Source organism: Furipterus horrens, unplaced genomic scaffold (genome assembly GCF_987537825.1).
Source record: "Furipterus horrens unplaced genomic scaffold, mFurHor1.1.pri manual_scaffold_2, whole genome shotgun sequence".
NCBI classification, from domain to species: domain Eukaryota; kingdom Metazoa; phylum Chordata; class Mammalia; order Chiroptera; family Furipteridae; genus Furipterus; species Furipterus horrens.
In genome coordinates this window covers 132216756-132228249 of record NW_028327172.1, presented here as the reverse complement: position 1 = coordinate 132228249, position 11494 = coordinate 132216756, and positions in this window count along the sequence as shown.

Here is an 11494-nt window from a genome sequence, read left to right as displayed (position 1 = left end):
GCCAGCCATCTGACACAAGCAGGCCCCTTGAAGGGGACAAGCGTACACCCCTCCCCGTGGAGCCTGTGCCTGTGGGCCCTGGAGTGGGGAAGTCAGGCTATCTAGAGAAAAGCAGGGTCCCAGGGAGGAGGGCCTGAGAGACAGGAGCCACACACACAGAGCTTTCGGGTACCCTGTGAACAGGCAAGTAGGAAACGGATGAAGGATGTGCCTGCTGTCAATGTAAGAAATACTCAAACCTGTAGAGAAAGTTTGTGACTTTATTTGAGCCAAACTGATGGCAATTGCTGGGAAGCAAAACCTCAACCAACTGAGAAATGCTCCAGAGAATGGCAGTTTAGCACATTATTTTATATATTGCAATCAAAAGAGGAGGCATAATGAGATTACAAGAAATCCATCGGTGATAGATTAGGGAGGCAGGAGAAAGCAAGAGGGGTGGGTGCGGGGACTTCTGGTATTGGATAAAAAGTAAAGTGATGGATCGACACATACTTATTTTATATATGTGGGTACAAGATAGTAAATAGTCATCAGTTAACACGCTAACAATAACAATGATGGGATTTGTGGTCTCTTCCAGGGTCGGTGCCTGTGCTTTGAGGGGTTCTGTAAAAGAAAATTGGATATTCCAAAGGCATGATATCATAGATGCAAAAAGATAACAGACAGACTCAGTTAAGGTAAAGACTGACCTTTGTTATGGAAAAATACTGACCTAGGACACAATTACCTGACAAAAACTGCTTTTAGTTATAAAGTTTTCACTATGGCCCTTTTCTTCCACACTGCATAAACTCTGTGAAACGTCCTAAGCTTCCTAATTCCCTAGTGTTTGCTTATTTTTGCTGCCTGTTGTTTCTTTCCTCCCAATGACTCATAAAATGTTTAAAAATAAAACAAAAATAAAATCCCTTAAAATCGAACAGGCATTGCAAAAGCACCAACTACCAGCAGATCCTCATTGAGCTTAAACCTTAGTTGGTCTCTCTCGCCACCTGCTGGCAGATTTAGCCAACAGCTCTGATGCTGGCTCGGAGATAGATCGTAAATGCAAAGACAAGTATACGTACATTGGTTATTCAGGATTCCATATTTGAGCATTTGCTTATATGCTAAAATTTATTTGTAATACAAAAACAACACTCTTGGAGCTTTCCTGATCATTCTCAGAAGTGCATAGAGCAACAAAAATTGAGGCCACCTGAGCTGGTTCCCTCTGGGGTGGAACAAGGCAATTCTGCACCTTCTTTCAGTTCTCACTGTGTACACATGTCCCATATACGGTCTACTTAGTGCCAAATGCTTCTATTTTGTATGATTCTTGTTGGCGATTTTGCTACTTAAAATGGTCCTAGTGAAAAAGATATTGAAAAATTTGTAAAAACATTTCTATAAAATATAAAGTGATTATAAAATTGGTAGCTATTGTTGAAACTATGGTACGCAGACACTGTGTAGTCTCTCCACTCTTGTGGATGTGAATTGACAGTCATCAACACCAAAGTTTAAAGTATGAAGGTGAAAATCCTCTCTCCAGCATGCAGGGCTTTGGGAAGGTATGAATTATTTATGGTAATGAGACCATGTAACACATGAAGATCACTTAGACGATACTATAATAAGTTATAATTATGTAGTTAAAACATATAAAACTAAAGGCTCCATAATATTTATTGATGTTTATTAAGTGAACAGTTGAATGAACTGTATATCCAGTATGTGTTTGTAATTTTAAAAAGAAAATTACAAATAACATATGCTCTATGTGATCAGTTTTGTGAGATATGGTTATGCACAATAATTACATGTGTATATATTACATATTTTATATAATTGATCTATCTCTATATATCATAGACATGAGCAAAAATTAGAAGGATCCACTGCAGAGATGATTCTTCTTGAATATTAGTATTTTAGGTTTTTAAAATTTTCTTTCATTGAGGTTTTCTGTTTTCTTTGCATTCTGAAGTAAATAAAATAAATTTATTAAGTAGAAAAATACTGTTATGATTAATAAAAAGCTATATTAGCCAAGAGTGCAGAATTTTTCTTATGCTTAACATAAACAAGGACCATCTGGCAATCATTTTATGAAAATTAGCCTTTTTAATCTAACATAATAAAGTATTTTATAGCAGCTTAAAAAATGGTCCCCAAAGTAGTGCTGAAGTGCTGTTTACTGTTCCTAAGAGCAAGAAGGCTGTGCTGTGTTTTATGGAGAAAATGCCTGTTAGATAAGCTTTGTCCAGGCATGAGTTATAGTGCTGTTTGCTGTGAGTTCAGTGCTAATGATTCAACACTACCTATGCAAAATAAGGTGCCTTTAGATAGAAACACACATAGAACAGGTGATGTACGATTGGATGATGAAAATGCTGTGACCAGAGGCTTGAGGATACCTAACCCAGTACTTTCCCTGAGCAGTGGTTCGGTGCCTGCTAGTTTTGTGTTAGCATTGACTTCATAGAACACAACCACCATGGATAATGAGAATCCTCTGTGCCTAAGGATGGGCTGAGACACAGGCTTCTTTCTCAGGAACGAAGACCCAGACTTACAGCAGAGCCACCCTCACCTCTGCAGTCACACATGCATGACCAAAAGAAGGGAAAGCACAGCCTTTCTTCTTGACACTCAGCGGAGAAAACTTGTTTTCCTATCATGCATGGTTTGCAGGTCCTCTGGGAGTGATGGGTGATCTGGAAACTGGAGACTAGATAAAAGAAGAGACTCTGTCTCCATGCACCCCACCAACCCCAGAAAGGAGAGGGGTCTGGCTGGACCCCTTCTTCTGTGAACCCAACAGTAGAATCCAAGGCCCCAAGCAGACAAATGAGTGCAAGCAGAGGCAGGACGTGCGAAGCTGAACCTTCAGGGCTTGAGGGCTCCCATGGCTTGGTTGGTCCACACCTTTGTTTCCCAGGTAGACAGGCAATGTCTACAGACCAAAGCCTGGAGTCTGCTTCTTAATCCATAGTTCTGACCAAGAATGTGCTTGGGAACAGCCAGGAGACTCAGCCTTTGCACATTAGAGTCTGGGGCAAGTGAGTCCCACTGTGTTCCTGGCTCTCGACGACCTTCTAGTGGGGAGTGTGGTCTCCACCCCACCATGCTCATCACACACAGGACATGATGGTGGGAGACCCCAGGGACTCCAGCTCCGAGACCCTTGCTGGCTAGTCAGCTTCAGGAGCAGATGTGGAAAAGCTCAACATCCTGTTGCTCCTGCCAGCATTCTAGGGACTTCAAGAACTCCCCCATATTACCTCCCTGACTAGCACCAAGGCTTGAATATGTAGGAAGGGTGGGTGGTGCCTATTCTTGGGAGCACCAAAGAGAGCAAGAAGGACAGCTTCACAAAATGGAGGCAGAAAGGAGGACCTAGTGAGAAACAGTAGAAAAGAAGTCAAGTCTGTGGCTGGCTGGTCTCCAAAGGGACACCTTCACCACTGGATGATGAAGCCCCAGCACAGGGTCAGGGGCATGGATGGTAGCCTGAGATGGGGGCGCCTGGGGTGGACCACCTACAGTAACTAACTGCTGTGGACAGAAGCTCAGCCCTTGGGGAAGTTGGGTCAAGTAGTCACATCCTTGGAGATGTGTGTGTGGTGGGGCTTGGAGCTGTGCAGGATGCACTATGGAGATGCATCCAGAAGGCCTGGCCCCAGGTCTCAGGGGACTGAGCACACCTGGGCCAAGCTGGAAGTGATGTGCAGGGGACAAGATTACACACTGATCTGATCAAGCCTGTGTGTACACCCAGCCTGTCCTTTTGTAAGAGGACAGGACTCCTTCCCCTGGTACACTTAGTGCATGAGGGGGAGTGACCACATGCATCTCTGACTTGATGTTTTCACATGTATAATCTGATTTCCTGGAAGACTTTCTTAGACAATAGCATTTAAAAATTATAATTTAGATTTTAAGAAAGAAAGAAAATTTCTCTGTGTGGAACTAGGACAGCTCCCTAGTTTCACCCAGTCTTCCTTTCCAGGTGGATGGTAAGGTTTTCACTGTAAAATCAACTGGGAGGGCTGTTTGCTGAAGCTGAGTCGTGGCTGTAGAAATTCTTCATGCTGGTCTGCTAATACGTGTAAGAATCCCACCACACTGTGCTTGTGGGATTCGTAAGCCTGTATTGTTTTTTTTGTGGGGTGAGCATGCTCTCAGGACCCTTCCTCCTTGAATCACAGACCATGTGGATTCTGAGGGTTTCTCAGGAAGTTCTCCCTTCCCATCCCTGGCCAAGCTGCCTGTAAGGCTGAAGCAGTGCCCTGTGCTCTATTTGTGGGTGGACAAGCTGTTCAGATACCTGGACTTGTCTGGGCCTCGCGGGAGGAGGGAGCAGCAGCTGGCTTGGTACGTTATAGGAAAGGATAGTCCTTGTGATCTACAGCTCTGGAAACCAGAGAATAAGTCAAAAACATAAAAAAAGAGTGAAAGAGGAATTGTGGCCAAGATGGAGGTGTAGACAGACATGCTACATATCCCTCCACAACCCACAACTAAGAAGGAATACAGCTACCTCAAAACTAGAAACAACCAGAAGTTCCAGAAAATCAAACTGCATGGAAGTCCAACAAACAAAGATATAAAGAAGAAATACTCATCCAGACAGGCAGGAGGGGCAGAGTCGGGGTGAAGAGGACATGGTGTGGTGGTGGCAGCAGCAGAGCGGCAGGCCAATGGAAAGTACAGTTATACCTTTTAAAAAGTCAGAGGGACACCTGGGAAGTGTTCCCAGCTCTTCACTAGACTGCGCAGCTCATGGTCCCAGCCCTGGGGAAAATCAAGCCTCATTGCTTTTGACTGTGCAAACCAGTGGGCGTTGGGGTGGAGGCAAAAACTGCTGGTCTCTCAACAGAGTCTGCTTGTTTAAAGGGCCCCCATGGTCCTAGAACATCTGCAGACCACTCCACTCTGGGAATGACAGCCAGGGCAACAACTAAAGAGGCACCAATCCCATACAGAAGTGGAAGAAGTGCCTAAAGAAGGGGGGAGTGCTGGGAAAGCCTCATTTTTTCTTCTCAGACCCCTCCCCCACATATAGCACCACAACGTGGTGAAACAGGTCACCCTATACCGATAAATCCCTAAGACTTCGCCCCTTACAATGTAACAGGAGCAACAGCTCTACCTAAGACACAGAGGCAAACACACACAGGAGATTACTGGCAAAGATGGAGATCTAGACTGATATGCTCTATCTCCCTCCACAACTAAGAAGGGATACAACTACCGCAAAACCAGAAATAACCAGAAGTTCCAAAAAGTAAATGGAAGTCCTAACATATGAAGTTATAAAGAAGTGGTGCTTGTCTGGACAGGCAGGAGGGGCGAAGCCAGGGTGGAGAGGTCAAGCTGTGCTAGTGGTGGCAGCAGCGGTGATGGTGGTGGGACGGCAGTAACCACAGACACTGATATTTAAAGGGAGGTGAGAAGCGCTTGGGGAACACCCCTGGCTACAGACCAGACCCATCAGCTTGCAATCTCAATGCCAGGGAAGGTAGACCCCCATTGCCTTGAATTGTGAGGCCCAGAGGGGGTGGGGATGGAGGAGGAGGCTCCCAGTCTCTCAGCAGAGAGTGAATGGAAGGACGCCATCTTGGACCCCCACCCCCACAGAAAACGCCACAGCGTGGTGAGAAGGGTCACCCAGTTGTGACAAGTGCACGAGGCTCCACCCCCTATAGCGTAGGAGGTATGACAGCCCCTCTCAGTAAGCAAAGATAAACACAAAACTGTCATGATGGAACAGATCGTGATAGAGATCCCAGTGACAGAGATGACCGGACAGCAAATATCTAATCTAGCAAAGCAGCAGATAGGAAATCTTTCTGAGGATCAGTTCAGAGCTTTGGTTATAAGAATGCTTATAGACCTAACAGCAGATCTTAAACAAGATGGGGAAGGAATGAAGGCTAGTTCTGCTGAAATGAACAAAAACACATACAAAACTAGTGGTGAGGAAAAGAAAACCAGGGATCAAATCAACAAATAAGAACATAGGGAAGGAACAGTCAACCAGTGCAGAAAGAGGAAACAAAAAGTGAGGAAAATGGGGAGAGGATCAGAAACCTATGGGACAGCTATAAGTGGGCCAACATCTGAATCATAGGGTTGCCAGAAGGTGAAGAAGAACTAGAAATGAAAAAATTATGTAAAAAAATAATGAACCAGAACTTCCCTAACTTGGGGAAGGAAATAGACTTACAGGCCCAGGAAGCACAAAGAGTTCCAAAACAATTGGACCTAGGGAGAACCACACCAAGACACATTATAATCAAAATGTCAAAAATTAAGGATAAAGAGAGACTCTTAAAAACAGCAAGAGAGAAGAAGAGAATTACGTACAAAGGGGTCCCAATAAGACTATCAGCTGATTTCTCAAAAGAAACTCTGCAGGCAAGAAGGGACTGGCAAGAAATATTCAAAGTAATGAAAAGCAAAAACCTACAACCACAATTACTCTATCCAGAGAAGCTGTCATTCAGAGCAGAGAAGGTGTTTCCAGGACAAAGTAAAACTGAAGGAGTTCATCAGATCCAAACCACTGTTATATGAAATATTAAAGGGACTTGTTTAGGAGAAAGAGGATCAAAACTATGAACATTAAAATGAAAACTATCACAACAACCAACCACAGAAGCTAGGGAATTGAAACAAAGGCAGACTAAGTAGGCAACGACAGTGTGAAAAGAATTATAGGTATGGGGAACATTATGGGGGGAGGTCAGCAGGGAGGGACAAGGGAGGAAAGGGAGGGAGATGGTACAGGAATTAAGAAGCATAATAGGAGGGGGTGGAGTAGACAGGAAGATGTTGAGAAGAACTATATGCACAACCAATGGGCATAGACTAAGAGGGGGGAAAACTGGAGGGAGATGGGTTACTGGGTGGAGGGGAACTAGGGAAAATAAATTGGGACAACTGTAACAGCATACTCAATAAAGCATATTTTAGGAAATAAATAATAATAAATTAAATTAAAAAATAATCCCATGGAAAAGAAATAAAAACGCAAGTACCAAAATAAAAGGGGAGGGGGGTTACTATTGTCAAGAAAGATACTTTAAATGACATGATTCATACTTTTATACTCCCTAGTCTATGAAATTCATCTCTGGGGTCACTCACTGGCCCATTCCCAAATAGGAAAGAATTCTGAGAAGATTCCATTAACTTAAAATGTGTATAAGTACCCTCCCAGGGACCAGTCGCTCAATCTGAATATTGCTTCCTCTATTTTGAAAGTAGTGAAGGCGCTTTACTTACATGGCGAACATGGTCAGTTGGAGGTTCCTGTCCAGGCTGAGGAGGTCATTCATATCCTGGTCTGTTAATTCAAAATCAAATACCTGGAACCAAAATAAAATGTTCATGGGAAACCAGTTCAGTGAACACATAACCAAGCACAGGTTATCAGGAAAGATCTATATCAGAAGTGTGAGGGACACAAATATGTAAAAGAAACACTTCATGTGACCCCTGGCACATTCCTGGACCTTCAGCCCCGGTTCCCAGAAAGCACTGGCGTTGGCTACGGTCGAGTCTTGGAAGGAGGAGATGTGTGCTGCGTTAGTCCTGTAGGAGTGAGGAGCATAACAGAAGAGGCAGAAGGTGCGGCAAAGAATTTTTCCCACTTCTCAAAACAAAACAAAACCTCAAATTAAAAAGAACGCAAACATTTGTTCCACACACCCTAGCAGTTAGGGAAATGCTGGTCCTTGGGACCATTAACTCTAACAATAGCCGTTGTTAGGTTCAATAGAGTGAGAGGAGAAATGATAGGAGAACAGGCAATGAGTTTATGAGATTTATTGGGCCAGCTGCAAACAGGCAGGCTGAGACCAAAGTGGTGTCAGCAGTGAGTAGCAGCAAGGTGAAGGTTTCTAAGAGGTGTGGGAGTTGGTGGGACTTTCTGAAGATGGCTCTGGAGGAGTTGGCTCTGAGAACAGAGGAGATACTAAATTCTTGTCAGCAGACAAAGATATCTTTGCAGGGCATAGGCGGTCACTGGCAACAGCAGTTACTGCGGGGGCGGCAGATGGATTGGAGGCTTGTTAAAATTAGACCTGAATTCCTGGAACCCAGGTCTTATGCCTAAGAGCCATAACACACCATAATTTTAGTATTCACTTTCTGTTCCTTCTAAAATGTATTCTAAGCTGACCGCTTACTTGACTCCTAACACACCTAAGGACACTGACTTGCTCCTACAATCACAGCTTTTCACATGGGAGAGCCAACTTTGATATACCAGTTAGAACCAGGCATGAAGGTGCAGGGCACCAGTCCATCTTCATCCAGGTTGGGACAGGGTCTGGCCTGCCTCTACCCAGGGCAGACCCCCCTTCCAATAACTAGTTGAAACCGGGGACTCCATGTCAGCAGTTGTGCCTGGAGTGGGAAGCTGGGCCCTGGGCGTTTGGGTTGAGGGGAGATGGGAACAATATGGGTGGTTCCCTCCCATCAGGGTAGGCAGCCCCAGGGACAGTGTTAATGAGTGGTGCTGGGCGCAGAGCAGGTGTCTGGGTGGCCATGGCCTGGCTGGAATGCTGGCCCCTTAGCATGTCTCTTTCCCTAATTTCATACTGTCTGAAGCGTCCAGGCAGCTGGCTGATGGGCTAGGTTTGAATGCCATTGGTGTGGCCGGTGCTTCAGCTCCCTCTCTGCTATGTTGGAGCCACATAGGCTAGAAACAGTCCTCACATCTATGAAGGGTCCAAACAGAGCCCACTCCACTTGGCTGTGGGTCCAGCATGTCAGCCACCTCTCTTCTCTCTCATGGCTCCCAACACCCACTCTCTCACTGGGTTCCTCAATCCCAAGGTCAGCTGGGACTATAACCCAGCTTTATACTTACTTGGATATTTCCATTTACACCCTCTGTGAAGTAGAGCATTTGTAATTTGTTTTTTCCTCATTATTTTCTTTATTATACTATTTAGTATTAACTGTGATAAAAGGTACCATCACAGCAAGAGCTAAAGCAAAAATAAGAGGATTAAAATATATAAAACCAAAATATAAACATAGTATTTTTATAAAAAAGAAACTGTAATACATCTATTGTTAACAACAGCACTTTTTAGTTGGTGTGTATATCAGTGATTCTTTTTATCCTTCTTTCCCTTGATTTTATTTTTATTTTTAATATGTTTTATTGATTATGCTATTACAATTGTTCCACTATTTCCCTCTTTGCCCCCTCTTTCCAGTTCTCTCTAGCAATCCTCCCTTAGTGCATGTCCATAGGTCGTGCACTAAGTTCTTAGGCTTCTTCATTTCCTATAGTGTTCTTAACATCCCCCTGTCTATTTTGTACCTACCTGTTATGCTTCTTAATCCCTGTACTTTTCACCCCATTCTCCTCCTTCCTCCTCCAAGCTCATAACACTCCAAATGATCTCCATATCTATGATTCTGTTCCTGTTCTGCTTATTTATTTAGTTTGTTTTTTTAGATTCAGTAGTTGATAGTTGTGAATTTGTTGCTATTTTAATGTTCATAGTTTTAATCTTCTTCTTTTTCTTAAATAAGTCCCTTTAACATTTCATGTAATAAGGGCTTGGTGATGGTGAACTCCTTTAGCTTTACCTTGTCTGGAAAGCACTTTAACTGCCCTTCCATTCTAAATGATAGTTTGCTGGATAGAGTAACTTAAGTTGTAGGCCCTTGCTTTTCATCACTGAGAATACTTCTTGCCAGTCTCTTCTAGCATACGTCTTTTCTTTCAAGAAATCAGCAGACAGTCTTATGAGAACTCCTTTGTAGGTAACTCTGTGCTTTTCTCTTGCTGCTTTTAGATTCTCTTTTTATCTTGAACCTTTGGCATTTTAATTATGATGTGTCTTGGTGTGGTTCTCTTTGGGTCTAACTTGTTTGGGACTCTCTGTGCTTCCTGGACTTGAATGTCTATTTTCTTCACTAAATTAGGGAAGGTTTCCTCCATTATGTTTTTGAAATAACTTTTCAATTTCTTGCTCTTCCTGTTCTCCTCTGGCACCCCTATGATTCAGATGTTGGTATGTGTGATGTCCCAGAGGCACCTTATACTATCCTCATTTTCATGAATTATTTTTTTCTTCTTGCTGTTCTGGATGAATGCTTATTTCTTCATATTCCAAACTGTTGATTTGAATCCCTGCTTTATCTCCTTTACTGTTGGTTTCTTGTAGTCTTTTAAAAAATTTCACTTAGTGTAACCTTCATTTCTTCCTGAGTCTTTTTAATTTTGTTGCTCTACTCAGAGAGTTCTTTGAGCATCCTGATCACCGGTGTTTTTCATTCTGCATCTGACAGTTTGATTATCTCGATTTCATTTAGTTCTTTCTCTGGAGTTTTGATCTGTTCTTTCATCTGGGCCATCTTTCTTTGTCTCCTCAATTTGCCAGCCTCCCTATGTTTGTTTCTGTGTATTAGGAAAAAATCTGCTTCGATTCCCTGTCTTAGCAGTGTGGCTTCCACTCATTTGTATCTTCTTCAATTTCTTTCTTCAATGTTTTATAATTTTCTGAGTACAGGTCTTTTGCATCCTTTATTAGATTTATTCCTAGGTATTTTTTTTATGCAATCATGAATGGGATTGTTTTCTTAATTTCCCTTTCTGATAGTTCATTACTGACGTAGAAAAATGCAACTGATTTCTGGTTGTTAATTTTGTATCTTCCTACTTTGCTGAATTCATTTATTGGTTCTAGTGGTTTCATGGCAGAATCTTCAGGGTTCTTTATATACAGTAATATATCATCTGCATATAATGACAGTTTTACTTCCTTTTTTCCATTTTAATGTTGTTAAAATTATTTATTTATTTATATTTTTAAAAGGATATTTTATTGATTATGTTGTTACAGTAGTTCCAGTTTTTTCCCCTTTGCTCCCCTACACCCAGTACCCCCATCCCCTCCAGAAATCCCTCCCCTCTTAGTTCATGTCTATGGATCGTGCATATAAGTTCTTTGGCTTCATCCTTTCCTATATTATTCTTAACTTCCCCCTGTCTATTTTGTACCAACCGATTATGCTTAATGCCTGCACCATATTCCCATTTCTCCCCCTCTTCCTTCCCAGCTGATAATCCTCCAAATGATCCCCATACCTATGATTCTGTTCCTATTCTGGTTTGCTTAACTGGATTTTGTTTTTATTTTTTAGATTCATCTGTTGACAATTGTGAGTTTGTTGTCATTTTAGTGTTCATAGTTTTTATCTCCTTTTTGTTAAGTAAGTCCCTTTGACATTTCATATAATAATGGCTTGGTGATGATGAACTCCTTTAGCTTGACCTTGTCTGGGAAGCACTTCATCTGCCCTTCCATCCCAAATGATAGCCTTGCCGGATAGAGTAATTCTGGTTGTAGGTTGCCTTTCATCACATTGAATACTTCTTGCCAGTCCCTTCCTGCCTGCAAGGTGTCCTCTGAGAAATCAGCTGATTGTCCTATAGGCACCCCCCACCCCCCATAGGCAACTTTCTGCCTCT